This window comes from Nematolebias whitei, chromosome 7 (genome assembly GCF_014905685.2).
Source record: "Nematolebias whitei isolate Nwh7 chromosome 7, NemWhi1, whole genome shotgun sequence".
Lineage (NCBI taxonomy): Eukaryota > Metazoa > Chordata > Actinopteri > Cyprinodontiformes > Rivulidae > Nematolebias > Nematolebias whitei.
Genome location: NC_056504.1, coordinates 22,008,197 through 22,025,852, shown reverse-complemented (window position 1 = coordinate 22,025,852; position 17,656 = coordinate 22,008,197).

Here is a 17,656-nt window from a genome sequence, read left to right as displayed (position 1 = left end):
CTGGCAAGGACCCTTTCCGGGTGTTACAACTTGCTCTTACAGAGTTGTCAGCCCAAGACCCTACTCCTCCTCCGACCCAGGAGTCATCGCTCCCAATGCCTATGCGAATTGATAGTGTTGACTATACCAGCTTAACCCCTGTGGATGTGATTGCTATGTCCACTGGCTATACTGACTCTAACATTTGGTTAGCTTGGCTCGCTGAGGCTGCTAGACAGGCTTCTTTGTCTGAATGTGTAGCTTGTGCTGCAGCTCGACCAAATTTGTACACCCAGCCAGCTCCATTACACCTAGAGGACGCTTGGGGATTTCATTGCATGTTAAGTTTGACTATGAGAAAATATACTAAGAATTGCACTACATTAGATCAGCTATTCCCAATTATTTCTAATATAACCAAATTAGGCTCGTTTGCTCCGGTAGAACGATTTGACTATTACTGTTTTAATTACACCTCAACTGCAAATAAAAAAGTTGCCTTAGGACAAATTCAGGATGAATGGTGCAATATCACGCAACAAAATGTCTCTGACAACACCCGTGTGGGTAAGGTGGCTCGCGCTGACCTGTATTATTATTGTGGTGGTAGACGTTTACTGACACATATCCCTCAGGATTCTGTGGGATTGTGTGCATTAGTACGCTTAGCTGCATCGTTAACCTTGATTGGCCCTCGTTTGGAAGTTTTAAATGACACCTCCATCTCTCCCAGTAGGAAGAGACGTTCAACGCATAATTTTGACCCCACTGTGGGCTCTACTACTTATATTGATGCCATAGGAATCCCTCGAGGAGTTCCTGATGAGCACAAATTAGTAGATCAGATTGCGACAGGTTTTGAAAATTTACCTGTTGTTTCAGCATATTTCCCAATTACACCAAATAAAAATGTTGACCGAATAAATTACATACATTACAATGTCATGCGTCTGTCCAACCTTACCAGAGACACTGTTGAGGGCTTAGCGGAGCAACTAGCTCCAACTTCTCTGATGGCTGTGCAGAACAGAATGGCTCTTGATATGCTGTTAGCAGAGAAAGGAGGTGTGTGTAGCATGTTTGGTGACCTATGTTGTAGTTTCATTCCTAATAACACTGCCCCTGATGGTAAAGTGACCCGTGCACTTGAAGGTTTGAGAACGTTGTCTAATGAGATGAAATCTCACTCTGGTGTAGATAATCCTCTTGATGAATGGCTCTTCAAAGTGTTTGGCCCCTGGAAGCAGATGATTGTGTCCATGTTGATGTCCATTGCAGTATTTGCAGCTATTTTAATCACATGTGGATGTTGTTGTATTCCTTGCTTGAGATCTCTGTCAGTACGTCTTATCACTTCCACTTTAGAGAGGCGTGACCCTGAGATAGCTCGTCAGCTCCTAATGCGCAGAGGTTATGAACTTTCTGAGTTTGAGATGCAACCACGCAGGCGCAGAGAAGCATATTCTTCCACTTGATGTCGACCTCTTTAGATGAGGTCGAAAGGGGGAATTGTTGTGGAATAATATTTTGTTCCTTTTTGAATCTGACTCCCAATTCTTATTTTATTCTGAAATTGACCCACTTCCTGTTCTATTTCATATAGGCTTCGCCCTTTAAGGCTGTCGCTGATGGGTTTATCCCGTTATGCAGAGCATAAGCACTGAAAAAATTTAGTCCACGCCCACCTGCTGTGTGGGCCCCACCCGGTCCGTATAAATTACGTTAAGAGCGGGAAATCGGCTCCCATTTTTTCTTCAGCGAGCTAATATAGCACTGTCAGAAGAACAAAGAAGATAAATTGTGTAAATGACCAACCTTTGTGAAGGATGCTTAGCCCGGCAGTCGACCTCCGGTCGTCCGGTGAGTTCTCCTCCCCGAGGAGAAGATGACAGCAGTCTTATTCCAAGGTAAGCGTCGGGGAACATTTCCCAGTGACAGGTCACTACACGCTGGACAACGCCATCTTGTGTTTTTTCCTCTTATCGCCGACCCTCGGGGCGAACCGGATGGTTCTTCCGGGGCAAGGCGTGCTCAGCTGCAGCCCCCGCTGCTCATTCCCTCCTGGGGAGCGTAGTGTAGGTGGAGGGGGGCTGAGTGAATGCTCACCCCATCCCACCTCGTTTCGCATCGGCGACCACACCGCTCCCGGCCGACAGCACCCTCAGGGGTTGCCCGGCGGAACCCAGGAGGAGGCTGACATAAGGGACCCCTTTTTTCTACGTCCCTCGCCTTTTTCCCGCCAGTTCGGATGATCGGCGGAAAGGCTGTTTTTCACTGGGCTTCACTGTGGCTCACCGTCTTGATCCATACGGCCTCACGTTCCAACAGGACGTTCGACGGGCGAGGCCGCAGACGGTTCTTTCCTGGTAGATTAGAGGAGTCGGTCCCCAGTCCGCTCCCATCACCAGAGTTGAGGGATTCACCGAGCGGGGCTATTCCTCGGTAACCCCCCCTGGAGCCAAGCCTCGCGGAAGCTTCCGGAGCGAAGCTGCCCAGGTCGGAGCAGCGTCCCGTCCCTCCGGAGGAACCAGACGGCGACCACGCTCTCCAATCGAGCCCACCGACGTGTTTTCAGGCAGCCGCAGCTAGCAACAACGTGCGCTGCTAGCATATAGCATGTCCAAGGGATTGAAGGCCGCAGACCTGCCTTGGAGACGAAGAACTCCCTCTGTAAGGCAGCTGACGCCAGCTCAACATGTGTGCCTCTCCCACGGTTTGCCTGTCGAGGACTGCAGCGCGGATGACGATGATCCAACGATCCACCTGGCTTCGTTACTCCCCTCGCTGCCGGAGAATCTGCACAAGACCTGATGAAGCCATCGCGGACGCGCTGTTCAGAGCAGCTTCAAACCATGCTGGCGAAGTGAAACAGTCGGAGGAGGTGCCAGAGGCTGTGCGCCACCTCATCAAGCCGCGCGGCCCACCCCGTCCCCGCTGGAGGGACCGTCGCGAGCAAGCTTCGACTTTTCCACGGCCGCGGCTCTCGCTGAGTTCCACCACCAGCCCCGCCCGTCAGAATCTAGCCCTCTTCACTCCGGCAGCCTGCAGCTCAGCGTTTCCCCAGAGTTCGCCTGCAAGACAGCGCTCTGGGCAAACAATCGCAGAGCTCATGAGAGAGAAAGCTCTCAAAATGACGGTCTCCGGAGGGTGTGTGTAAAAGTGACACGAAAGTTGAAATAAATCATCATTAATGATCAAAGTGTCTGTTTTTTAGCCAGTCTGTAAGCCCGGATGAGCTCACAGCGGCCGCACACATAAGAGCCGGTGTCCTTTATAAGGCTTTTTAAACTCACCGCCGCTCCAAGACATTACTAGTCGCTTACAGGGCACGATGGTAAGTGAAAATAACTCGTTATAATCCCGGGCTGCACGTTTTTCACCCAAGCGATGTCAACTCGCACTCGTGGGATGAAACAGCCCCACACACGAGCCGGTGTCCTTAAATAAAGGTTTTTAAACTCACCGTCGCTCTAAGACATGACGAGTCGATCACAGAACAGCCTCCACACATGAGCCGGTGTCCTTAATTAAAGGTTTTTAAACTCACCGTCGCTCTAGACATGACGAGTCGATCACGGCACAACGGTAAGCGAAAATAACTCATTACCAACTAGAACTGCACGATCCTCACTCAAGCGGTGTCAACTCGCACTCGTGGGATGGAACAGCCTCCACATGAGCCGGTGTCCTTAAACAGGGTTTTAACTCACCGCCGCTCTTGACATGACGAGTCGATCACTAAGATGAACAGCCTCCATCCAACGGCGCTGCGTTGATGCTGGCGCACACACACAGCTGCCGGCGCTAACCAGCTCACATCGGTATAAATGTGGTCCGCAGGCTGGTTCGGGTGGGGGCCCTTCTCTCTCACAAGAAACGACACCCGTCTCGACGAACCAACGCGGGCAGCCGTCACCACCGCGTCTCAGCTTTCGGCAGCTCACCGCAGCTAAACGTGAAGCAGCTGAAGAACCCGGTAATGAGTCCCGCCTCCCTCTAGCGCGCGCCCCTCCAGCGAGAGCGGCGCGCGTCCCTCCAGAGACAACGGGTGCTCCCGCGGGGCTAGCAGCCTTCACTCCAACAGCACGGCGTAAACGAAGTCACGCCCTCCGCCTTTTCAACGTTCGCACAGCGACGTCAAACGCGCAGCCCCACCGCGTCATCAGCTGTCACACGCTTCGCCTCAGCACAAGTCTCGCCCGGGATCACACAGAAAACATTCCCGCAACGCATGACGGCGGTTGAGGGGCGGACGGCTGACAGCCGTACAAAACATGACACATCACTTAACGCACGTCCACCCTACGAACGTTACGTAGAGTGGCTAAAACATGCTCGCCGTTTTTCAGATGGATGGACAAGGTTTTATGCAAATAGTACAAGTTACAGTTTGCAACCCGAACCCCTCCATTCAGAGGAGTTATAAAAAACGGCCCCGTCATCATCAGACTAAATCTCATCCCTAAATGCAGAAATCCAAGTGTTTTCTGATAAAAGTAATCTACAGAGTTCCCCAAGGGAGAGAAAACACAAGGTTTTTACTCACGGATCGGAGGGGTGAGACCGTTCTTGGATCTGTTGTTTAACATCCAGAGAACGCATACCGATCATCCTAACACAGAGACGAGAGTTTTTGTTTTACCTGGATGATCTGCTGCTCCTGTCAATTCAGACAGGAGGCGCTGATGCAGGATCAGGTGTTGACATCACACCTGTTAAATCTGGGCTTCGCCATAAATTGGAAGGAAGCTCGATTTTTCCGGCCCAGACATTTGTTTCTGGGAGTGGAATTAAATTCAACCACCATGAAAACTCTTTTATCACAAACTAGATTCGACACTTTTTAAAAAGTCAACTCAGCCACGTAAGACCTGGCAAGTTATAACAGCTGTCTCCGTCATGAAGCTGTTGGAAATGATGTCACTCACACAGTGTTTTCCACTGGTTTGTTTCACATGAGATGCCTCCAGAGGTGTTTTGCACGTCCGCATGTGGATCCAGTAAAACAAACGACGGATGATTATTGTCCCTTCCTCTGTGGAAGCAGACCTCCGACTCTGGGGAAACACCTTGTTTTCTGTCAGAGGGAGTCCCCCTCAGCAGACCCACGTCACGGGTCAGTCTTCACGGACACGTTGCTGTCAGGCTGGGGGGGGGGGGGGGGAAGACATGCCTATCTCAAGCAGTAGGGGCGCTGTGGTCCCACTACACATCAGCCCACATCAATGTTTTGGAGTGTCGCACAGTACTGAATGTGATTCAACACTTTGCTCCCGTGCTACAGAATCAACACGTGTTGATTCACACAGACAACATGATGACTGCTGCGTACATAACCATCAAGGGTGTGCGTTCAGCCCAGATGTTACACATTGTGTGAAAGCTACTGTGTTGGGTTAATCAAAACCTGCTCTTTATTAGAGCGGTTTACATATCCGGTGTTCTGAACAGAGGGGCAGATGTGACGTCCAGGGGCGGCCCACGTCACGTGGACCGGACCCTCCATCCAGACCTGATGTTTTTCAGACGCAGCAGAAGTTGGCAAAACAGCTGTGGACCTGTTTGCGACGCGAGAAGAACGCTCAGTGTCAACTATGGTTTTCCCTGAGCCCGCGAGACGACCCATCGCTGGGGGGGGACGCATTTGCTCACAGCCGGTGGCCCAAAACGCTTTTATACGCGTTTCTTTTCCCCCACCTCCTCTGTTTTTTACGGTTCCTGAACCGAGTTCAGGAGGAGGGATTGACAGCTCTCCTGGTGGCTCCCGGCGTGTGAACGCACCATGGTTCCCAGGCCTGCAACGTCTGTTGTCGGGTCGCCGTGGAACTGTCGTGGAGGGAGGATGCTCTCCTTCAGGCAGGAGGAGCGACCAAGAGTTACCCAGAAATAGGTCAACACCTGTGGGTCTGACCGCTGAGCGGTCCCACTTAGAGGATGGGTCTCCCTCAGGAGATAGTGTGCACAATTCAAGATTCACGTGTTACATCTACCACAGTTCTGTACACATCAAAGGGGACGGCTTTTCAGCGCTGGTGTACAGAGAAGGTTTAGAGGCCACCTCATGCCTTTTAGGCGGCGTGTTGTTTTTCTACAACAGCTGATGGATAGGGAGTTGGTTTTCAGTACGCTTTAACGTACGTTGCAGTCATCTATTCCTGCCACGAAGGTTTCGGAGACAGAACAGCTTTTAATCACCCGCTGATGAAGCGTTTTTCTAAAAGATGTTCAGAGACACAGGCCTGCTTCACGTCCACTTGCTCCACAGCGGGATTTAACGCTAGTCCTGCGAGCCCTGATCAAAGCTCCAATTGAGCCTCTGGATCAGGTTTCATTTAAATTCTTGTCTCTTTAAACAACCCTGCTGCTGGTTTTAACACCCGCTAAGAGGATAAGTAATTATCTGCCCTCTCTGTTGCTTCGTCATGCCTTAGAATTTAGGCTGACGGGCAGCTCAGCTGATTTAAGACCAACCCAGCTTTTATGCCTAAAACATCACAAGCTCTTTTAAATCAAGAGTGATATCGTTGGAGGGGTCTTTTCCCCCCCACAGATCAGAAGAGGAAGCATCTTTTCATCTTCTCTGCCCGGTGCGGGCGTTGACGTGTTACATAACGCGCACAGCTGCAATGCGTTTCAAACTCAACAATTGTTTGTGCATTATAGAGATGCTTCTGCAGGTCGCCGTTATCCATCCAGCGCTTGTCACACTGGCTGTGTGAGGCCTTTTCTGAAGCCTACAGAGCATCAGATTTAGGGCCTCCTGTCAACCTCTAAGCACACTCCACCAGGGGTATCGCATCTTCGACTGCTCTGCATAATGGTATGTCAACGCAGGACATTTGCACTGCGGCTGCATGGTCAACACCCTGCTCATTTATTCGCTTTTACCTACGTGATGTAACGGCTCGTTCCATGACACATTCTGTCCTTAGTGCTCTAACAGAATGAATATTATTGTTCTCATGGAACTCTGTTTAAGCTCACTTCTGTCTGCATGCATTACAGTGTGAGATGTTGTTATCAGTCACAAGTCGTGTCTGTGATTTTGGTTTTATTGTCACTAATCAGTTCATGACTATTGTTACCAATCAGTTCATTTGATCAATAATCAATTCATGGACATTAATCTGTTTATACTGTTCAGCCATGAACCAGTTGGTTCATGCCCCCCCCCCCCTCTTTTCAACTTCTTCTTCCCGTTGAAAGTTTTCCGGGGCATTCATGCTTGTCAGAACGCATAGTTACTCAACATGCGTCTGTGCATGGCACATAATTACGCGATACGTAGTTATGCACACGGGGAGCTGAGTGACAAGACGTTTTTTGGGCAAGCTTCCGCTTCTTACTGTGTTCGAATGGACCCAGTGAGGCGAGGACCACATCCGCTTCGCCCTTAACCCATCAGCGACAGCCTTAAAGGGCGAAGCCTATATGAAATAGAACGTTGGTTACGTACTGTAACCCCAGATTCTATGAATATAGGCGTAGCCCTTTAAGCGTCGGGCCTCACTGGCTCCTAAATGGCTGAAGAAAAAGCTATTTTGGGAGCCGATTTCCCGCTCTTAACGTAATTTATACGGACCGGGTGGGGCCCACACAGCAGGTGGGCGTGGACTAAATTTTTTCAGTGCTTATGCTCTGCATAACGGGATAAACCCATCAGCGACAGCCTTAAAGGGCTACGCCTATATTCATAGAATCTGGGGTTACAGTACGTAACCAACGTTTTACTTTGAAGAGGCTCCCACAGATTGATTTCATTTCCTGTTTACATAATGTAACACGATGTAAACCACTTCTGATTGGATTGAAAACTGGCCAATCCTGACAGCAGACTCAGAACGCGCTGAAAAGTTAGTTTTGCTGTGTAAGGAACGCCCTTTTTTCTTTAAACAAAGGAAAAGTGTAGTTTCTCCTCGAGGGAGTGAGCAGACGGAGGAGAAGCGAGGAGACGCAGCAGCAGCCAGTTTGGAGCACAGAAAGACAACTTCAAGTTTGTATTGTACAGTTTAAAATGGATGCATCCAGTTTTTAATATGTTAAAATAACGACTGCATTTAACTAATCCACTGTTTATGCTTGTGAATCTATGACTTCTGAGTTTCTTTACTTATTAAATATTCATAAACTTGAAGGTGCGTTTGTCGTATCTGATGTGCATGATTTGACTGACCCCTGCAGGATTGAAATGGTAACTACAGACTCGGGTGGAAAAATAAGATGAAAAACACAACACAAGTCTAAACTTCCTTTCAAGAAGCTGCATCTGAATGTGTTTGTAACAAGCCACATCTAAAAGCGGTTGCAAGAAGCCACGTCAATTACGTTTGCAAAAAGCCGCGTCTAATTAAAGATCTAGGAAGCAGCGTCTAAACTTGCTTGTAAGGAGCCGCGTATCAATGCGATTGTAAGAAGCCGCGTCTAAACGTGGTTGCAAGAATCCTCGTCTTTAAGCGGTTGCAAGAAGCCGTGTCTAAATGCAGTTGTAAGAAGCAGCATCTAAACTTCCTTGCAAGAAGCCGCGTCTAATCGCAGTTGCAAGTAGCCACTTCTAAACTTCCTTGCACGATGCCACATCTAATCGCGGTTGTAAGAAGGTTCTAATCGTCCTTGTAAGAAGCCGCTTCTGAATGCGGTTGCAAGACGCCGTGTCAAAATATGGTTGCAAGAAGCTGCGTCTAATTGAAGATGCTAGAAGCCATGTCTAAACTTGCTTACAAGGAGCCACATATAAATGCGATTGTAAGAAGCCGCTTCTAATCATTGTTGCAAGAATCTTCGTCTAAGTGCATTTGTAAGAAGCTTCGTCTAAATCCGGTTGCAAGAAGCTGCATCTAAATGTGGTTGCCAGAAGCTTCATCTAAATGCTGTTTGTAGAGATATACCTGCGTCCCTGAATGTCATTTTGTAAGACCTTTTATTTCTGTGACTGAGCAGTTCATTCTGTAAAGATGTTTCTGAAATAGAAAAAAAAAAACTCTTCATCCCTTGAACAACTGAGACATCCCACCCCACTCCACTTCAGAATCTGGGACAGTTTAAAGTTTGTTTTCAGTATCTCTAACTCTGGAAAGTGTCAAAAGAAGACTTTTATGGTTGGTAAAGACAACCCAAGGGTCCATAAATCTGATTGATATTGGAACATCCTTTCTGTGAACCCCACAAAATGGACGTTTGAGTTAACATAAATCACTCCAGGATGTCCTGGTATCAACTTGTACCAACCTCTGATCAGTCTATCCCATCAACGATCATAAATAACAGAAAGCTTTGTTTCTGTTCAAAGGAATTCCAACTTTGACACTTGAGTCCCATTTCCTGCATGTAGAAAACGGACAGACTTTCTATTCACATTCTAGAAGAATTAATACTGTTTTTTTAATGAAATAAGTGTTTACTGGGTATAACTAAATAACTGCCTTGTTGTTTCCCTTGCAGCTGACAATAACCTGTGTAGGCCAAAAGTTTACAAACTTGTTTTCTGTTTATAAGGTTGACAAAGTGTTTGTATTGTTTAACATTTAAAGTTGATAAGTGTCTTAAATGATTTTATTTGATGACTTTTTCAACAGAGCAGATTAAAATAATACTTTATTTAGTGGATAAAAGTTCAGCCCTTTCATTTTGATTGGTTCAAATCGACCACCTCTTTCAAATCAGAGGTGTGGTCATTTGATGACAGAGAAGAGAGAGGAGAAATAGAGAGAAGGGGAGACAGCAGAAGAAGAGATGATGATTAAGAAGTGATGCAGACCTCCCGAGGAGGAGATAGAAGCTCTAAGACACAACCTTCAGAAGACTTCCAAGGAGAAAATTAGCTTCAACTTTGGGTAAAGTTTGATATAATCCTTTTCAGCAATCAAACACCTGCAGTTTTCATCAAAGAGTTAACAACAGCTGTCCAGAATTCCAGGAAACGCTCCAGGCTGACCGTTCGAGCCAGTGAACAAACTCCTCGTCTTGAGGTCAGGGATGTGAAGAAATACAACCTTTACATCACCAGTGTAGTGAACTAGGCCTGAGGTCAAGTCCTGACCTTAAGGACCTTATGGGACAGAAACTGTCATTTCATTGATTTGAATCCAGAAATACAGGTTGACCCATCCTAAGACTTTCTTTCTTGAATTAAGCAAGTGAAAAAAGACTACTTTCGATTATCATTACTATTTTACAAATGTTTGATAATCAAATTGTGTTAGTTCAAACAATGTTTAAATGTTGAAGTGAACTACTCATTTTTAAATCAACTGTGAAACAGTAATAACGATTTTTAATCCTCATTCAAAGTGGAAATCAAGTTGGAATATGTTACAGAGTAATGATTCAATTTCTTGATCGTCTGTTTGAAATGAGCAAGTTGTGTAAGTTGGTCAAAGTTCAAGTTTCGGTCAACTGCAAGTTTACTGAAAAAGAAATGTCATGTTTAACTTTTACAGCAAGATACTAGAGAATTGACTCCACGGAGTCTGAGTTCTTCATAATATCTTCTGTCTGTTCTTAAACAATCTTAATCTTTTTCCTTGACTTTTTAATAACACCTTACATCACTAAAACACACTTCTGTTGGTCCATAGACCAATCAGAAAGTCCTCAAATGAACCGGAAGTGACCTTTTTTAAAAGGTGCAGCACTTCCTAGTTCACAGCAGTTCCAGAGTTCAGAAGGCTGGAATTCAGGATGCTGGAGGAAGAAAAATCAAGCTGAACGAGAGAAGATCAGGGAATTATGAAATGTCTGTTCTGGATGATCTCACGACTCCAGAGGTTTAGCTGTTCTTACGGAGACGCTGAAAGAGTTGAAAGGAGAGCTCTACACCAACGCTGAAACTATCATCTGCAAAGGTAAAGAGTGATCTCAACCAAAGTGTACCGTTGGGTCAAGCTGGTCTAGAAGGAGCGTGCTGTTTCTGGTTATAACAGACAAATTCCCTCCCCATCTCTCTCAACTTAAACTTCATTTCCCATCTTTAAAATTCTTCTATCTGCTAAGAAATCATTCCAGATATTTTTAGAAATGTCTGAAGCAAAGTTTTTCAACCACCGCCGTGTGGTTAATGTCTGTTGTACTGCTGGAAGTGAGAAAACAATCGCCGTATTGTTTACTCCTTGTAAAACTTGCTAGATAAGCTGTTGCTATTTTCAATTTTTGCCAATTAATGTAAATGTGTGATGTGTTAAACTTGATTCTGTTAATAAATGACCCACTGTCGTTGGTGAGTCAAAGATAATTAACGTTTCCGTCCACATTTTATTAAGTTCAATGCACGTACATTATACAGTCCAGAAAAATTAAAGAATCCGTTTAATTTATGAATATATATCAGCATATGTTCATTCTACATCTGGTGGCCCGTGACGGGTTCATAAATGGACTGTGTATTCGTGTAACAATTGATTTTACATGTTGGCATGAAAAAAGTGCAGAGAGTAGCTGTGTGAAAGCAGCGTTTTTGCAGATGCGATGCTTGGAGAAAATACAGCAATGCTTGCAGTTAGTGGTGTTTTGAAAGCTGAAATTGTAAGTCAATGAGTCTTTACGAAAGCTGAAATTGTACATCTGTGGTGTGTGACAAATTTGCTGAGCTGTGGAAACGTTATTCTGTTTGAACTGTGGTCCAGACGTGACTCTGGTCCGGCTCGGTTCTGATAAATTCGAACGAGTTGTTTTAAATGGTTGGAAAGACGTTTTGAGACCGGAGCGCCGCCTCCGTGCAGCTGGGAGCTTATTCGTTACATTTTTAACAGAAAATGGTACATTTTGACGGTTTAAAAGACGAAAAGTTGACCGGACTTGTTCAGGCTAATGCTACACGCTAGCTGGAAAAACGAGCAGCGATTGGTCGAAAACCGCTGTGTTGGGTCGCCCTGATAGGCTGAGAGACGTGTCTGTCGTCACTAAATCTGATGTCAGCGATGTAAAGCCCACCCCCGCGCTGTTATGATTGGTAGATTCAGTCACGTGACCCGGAAATGAGCTCGGTTGAACCGAAGCCTTTTCTGTGCTTAAAATCACTAAATGAAGCTGCCACATGTCCCCAAAAACTCATGTTCATGCAAAAAAGTCGTGCTTGTTGAAACAACGCCACGTTTTAGCTTGAAATACGTTCAGAAATGTTGATTTAACCGAGTTTAGCCAAAGCTAATTTTAAGCTAAGCAGCTAACGACAGGATGTCAACAGAACGTCCACAGGAAGTTGTCATAGGCTTCTGCTGGTAGAAAGCTAACACTGCCCCCTCCTGTAGAAACTTGAAATCACAGTTTCACTTCGTTTTAGGTTATTTTTGGTGAAATTATACGTGTTTATACTAATGCAGAGGCATTTTTGAGTTAATAAACGTTCCTCAAGCTGAATTATTACTGTTATCTTGCATTTAAAAAGTGATTAAGGTATTTATGCAAGAAAGGCATTTACCAGGACATTTTTCATTCACTGAATTCCTCAAACAGAGAGGTGCAAAATGAAAAATTAGAAACTTTTTAAAAAAAGATACGGTCCAGATATTCACAGAGTTGATAAAGTTTACTCATTTGCTGAATAGGTAATACACGTTTAATTGCTAGATCACTAAATAAGAGTAAACTTATCAGAAAAAAGGAAACTTTTATGATTTGTTTTACCACCTAAAAAATTACATCTTCCTATTTAATTTTTAAATAGAAGATAATGGCAGGAGAAGAGGAGTATAACAGTTTTCCTGAAGGGGAGACTGATTATTCCTCATAATATTTTTCTCTTTTCACCACCTGGTTCAATGAGTAACTGTTAAAATAGCGAATTTCTGGAAGTGAACGGTTTAAAAAAAAAAGCGTTTTTAAACTGATGTTGCTGTGAGACTTTTTAGAAAAATTGCAGGTTTATTAAGTTCAGTGCTTTAGAGTAAAAAACACTGAGAAGCTTGGTAATCTAGTATCTGTTAAGAAATAAGCACATTAAAAGTAACATTGCAGAGAAGCATTTACTTAAATATTCATGAATTGGGGTAAAACCTACGAAACAGGTGCCCATTCCTCTGAATAAGTTGACTTATAACAGTACTTTTGTGTAAACCCAGAGCTTAAAATAGTGTGAAACTCAATGACACTTGAATACAAATATTTACCTGTAAAATATCTGAAGCTGGCAACTGTTTTAACCAGATAAAGTGCTACACAGTGAATACCATGACAGGTGTGATAGGAAAAGATTTTGATCCTTATGAGATGAAGGACTGTTTAGAGGATGCGTTAGCACTGCTGACAGGATCCTTACATCCATATGATAAACAGGTGGACAGCATGAACCCAAAAGAGTTAGTGGACAATCTGAAGGAGGTTGCAGAGAGTGTGACCTCTACAGAAATTACAAAGTCCAGCTATGAAAAGCTGGCTAAAATGGCAATGTTGCTGAAAGAATCATTCTATTCAGTGGTTGAGAAAGCTGATGACCTTGCAATGAGGTTAAACAGTGAAAAAGAGGTGGTTCAGGAAATTGAAGAACACTTCCTTCAATTTAAAAGTGAACACGAAGTCCTCACAAAAAACATTCTGAACAGATGTTTCAATCACAGCAAGATGCACGTGCAGAAATTGATTCACTGAACAGCAAAATACAGTTACTTAATGCATCACTATCTGAAGCCAGGGATGTTAAAGAGCTGTTGTCCGGAGAATACTTTGCATTAAGACGGGATCACGTCGTGACAGAGTCACAAGTTTCCCGCTGCAAAACTGAGATAGATGTGCTTAAAACACAACTTCACAAATGCAGACTGGGAAAAGAGGCAGTACTCGAACAATATATGCGTTTACAAAGTGAATGTCAAACATCACAGGAACACTTAAAAGCTTGTGAGGAGAAACTAGCCACAGCAACAAATAAAAGATCTTACGTGGGGCGAGTTTGTCTGGAACTCAGAACAGACCGTGGACAGGATGTGGAGACACACTGGGTTTCAAACCCAAATCTCCTCACATCATACACCCCTCCATACATACCTAAAGTGGTAGGAACAGACCTGAACAGGTCTCCTCCACCAAACATGCAACAGAGTGCATGGAAACTTCCTCTTTCAATAGATGTTCTGCTAAAACTCTCAAAATATGTACAACGCTTTGTACCTGGACCGATGGGTTCAACTGGAACAAAAGCGTACCTGAAAGATCTTAAATTCAGATTGAAAGGTTATCCTAATGCTACGGTTGAGGATAAGATCAGTCTGATAAGGCTCACTTCAGACAGAGAGGTGTTCACCTTCATCGAGCGTCTACCTGATGCAACGAGAAAGGATTATAACCTTCTGTGTGAAGCTTTGATCAGAGAGTACGACCCCTGCACGGACCTGCTGGTTTCCCAGCCGCTGACAAGGTCACGCAGGGCAAGAATGAACATCCAAAAGTCTATTACAAAAGAATCTTCCAAGCTTATTTTGGTTACAGAAATGAAACCAGAATGGAGGAAGAAGAAGGTTTTAAATATGTCTTCAGCAAAAATCTCCACACTGATTTTAAAAGATCAGTACAAATGATGGCAAATTTCAGAGAAAAATCCATCAATGAGATTCAACAGTGTGCTGTGAATGTGTTTGAGGCATGTTCTCATGCTAAGACGCCCATAGAGGTGTTTCCTGGTATAAAGGTTAAACCCCACTCCCTAGAAATGGAAGGACGGCGTGCATTGACCCCTCCTCCTAAAACAGGCGAGAAAAAGCAGTATTTTCAAACTAACAAACCACGTAATGAAGGTGCACGCCGGGACAAAAAAGCTCCTCTTTCAGAGGATGAACGTGATTATCGTATATGGGGTGTGCGTAGGACGCAAAGATATGGGATCCAAGAGGACCCATATTATCAGGGGAAGTCCGAAAAGGAACCCCCAAAAGACGTACCTAACCCTCCCCCACCTCGGACGAAACGAACCGAGGCGAAAAAATCACAAAGGTTCCAGAAACGATGCCCTACACCTCTGAGCTCAGAAGAGACAGAGAAAATACGCAGGTTGTTAGAAACTTTGAAACACGCTGAAATGGGATACCAACCAGGAGCACTATGTAGTGATGTGGTCGCTACTAAATCTGAAGGCGCGAATGACAACATTACAGATGTCGGTGGAACACACCAAGACATTGCTGTTGTTGCCTCTAACAACCCCTCATCGGACGAAGGGGGGGTAAACTCACACACAAATGATGATGAGTCATCGCATGCCCCATTTGCCCGTGTGGTAGTAGCACATCCATGCAATCAGTATTAAAAAATATTCTGTCGTGCTCCCCATAAACTGGAATAGGTATTTTGGCCAAGAGGTCTTCGTGGGGCCCGTAGTGCTATCTGAGTCTGCATAAAATGTACTCACATCAGTTGGAGCACTGGTTGTTGGGCAATCCATGATGTTCTTGACTCCGAGGATCCTTTGAGTTCTGCTCTCTGCTGCTCCGGGGCGGATGTGAGACTGTTTCCGTACTCTCTTAGTCTTAAGCCGAGCCAGCGCCCGGTTCTGGTGGGAGTGGCTTGTAGTTCCTCCCACATGGGCGGCACATGGCCTTGATGCCTTCTTGTAGGACCACACGTCCTAATAAGGCAACAGCTATCACTCCAACTAAGCTTGCCAAATAAGGCCAGATCTGAAGGAAAAGATCAACTATCCATCCCTCAACAGTTCTTCCGCCTTCTTCGATCACTTCACCTACCTCATGCACTACTTCCGTGACTTTACGGCCTACTGTGTAACTAACAGTTTCATACCAAGCACAGTCATTTTCTTCCTCATCTTTGCCACATTTTTTCCAACTTTCTTCGGGATACTGACATGTTGGGCCTACCCAATCGTAACCATGCAACTCATCACCAAAATATAAGCGTCGCCTCAGTGCATGCCCTTCGGCCAGAGCAATCATGGAATCGGAGACAAAGAGGATGATCACTCCCTGAATACTTTTTCTAGTTTTCAGCTTATGCCCTAATATGACGTTAGCGCAACTGGTGCCGTCAGGTACAGATCTTCTCCATTTTCCGTCACCATACTTTTTCCATACTACCTTAGCTGCATGAGTAGAGTACTCGTCATTGTAATGACTCTGGCAGTAAGACTCTGTTGGATTTCATATTTTTATACCTTTTTATATTTCCTATCAAGCATTCAAATGTCATGTTATACAAAGTGTGTGCGTGCCTTTCTTCAAGGGTTGAACTATATTTATAGAAAATGTTTACTAATTCTAACTATTTTACCTTTACATATATTCTTATATTAGCTAATGATAATTTTATAAGTTCACATTTGATATATTACAAGCAATCAAATCATGCCAGATAGCAGACTGATTAACATAAATAAAGCTAGAACATATTTCTTTAATTTAGACTTAATATAGTTTGACTAAGTAAAATCCCTCAGGTTCTCTCTTAATAATAACAATTAAGATTTAATCATTTAATCATTGTTTGATACAGGGTCGGTTTAGAATGTTACTAGATGTGGGGGGCAGGGTGACTTCAGCTGAACTGATACACAAGTATAAGCCAGAGGGATCAATTAAAAACACATAAACATGAGTTAGTTAATAATTAATAAATATTAATTATTCCTAGAAAGAAACAATTTTAACTCAAATATCAATAAGGTCTAATCAAGCTAAACTGAAACAGTTTGAACGCAGACAAGAAACCAAGCTTCCATATCTTATCTCTGGAATGCAGTAAGAGGGGGCGGGCTAGACCAGTAACCATAGTAACCGGGTCTAAACCAATCAGAAAGCTAGCCTTCTCAAACTTTGATAAAAGCCGGAAATGACACACGCCCAGAGAGCATTAACGGGGAAGCGCAGCCCGAGACGGTTCGTTCTTTAATGCTCCAAATATATGCATATATTTTATACATGTAATTGTTTGTCTCTGAATACCTGTAACTCCTGTTTGTCAAATAAATCTTTTATACCGAGGGCGATGTCTCAGCTGTCTTGAACATGACGTGGTAACAGACCACAACAGATGGTGACCACCGACGTGCAGCAAGACGCGGCCTAGACTGAATTGGATCGAGGTGGTTTGTGGTGCACACGCAGAGGAACTGGGCCCGATAATTTCAGGTAAACTGGTTACCTGTTTGGACCTTAAGGTCCGGAGTACTGGCTATTTGGCCGTAAACCAAATTCAAACCAAATTCAAATTCCTCTTTTGGTGTGTATGCAGCCATCTCTGGAAATAAAGATGGTTTATTTAAGCTAACTTCCGGTGATTCGTGTTAATTCTGACGAAGTGGGTTACGATATTCAGAGAGTTTAAGTGCCGAACGCTTTCTTTGATGTTTAGGTAGTGTTTTAGTTAGTTTCACGAGTTTGAATAGTGCCGGAGGAAGGTGAAAGGGCCTGCCGGGAGTTCACGTCTGACGTGAACGACATTTCCCTTTTTTCAGCGGTGGTGGCGTACAGGCCATCCCTTTGACGAAAGGGACGGAAATCGAATCTGGGATTCGGAGCTACGTTCGCGTCTGCGTTGTGGGTGTCGACTGCCCATTAAAAAGATGCCATTAATAGTTTTAGTTTAAAGGGAAATGTGAAAGTCTGGGACTTAGGTAGATTTGCCAAATTTCATGTGGTCAGGGATCACATTAGTATAGGACGTTGTAATAACTTTTGTTTGCGCCGTGTTTTCTATTTGTGTAAAGGCTTCAAGGCCGGGGGATTGAGAGAGAGAGAGTGGG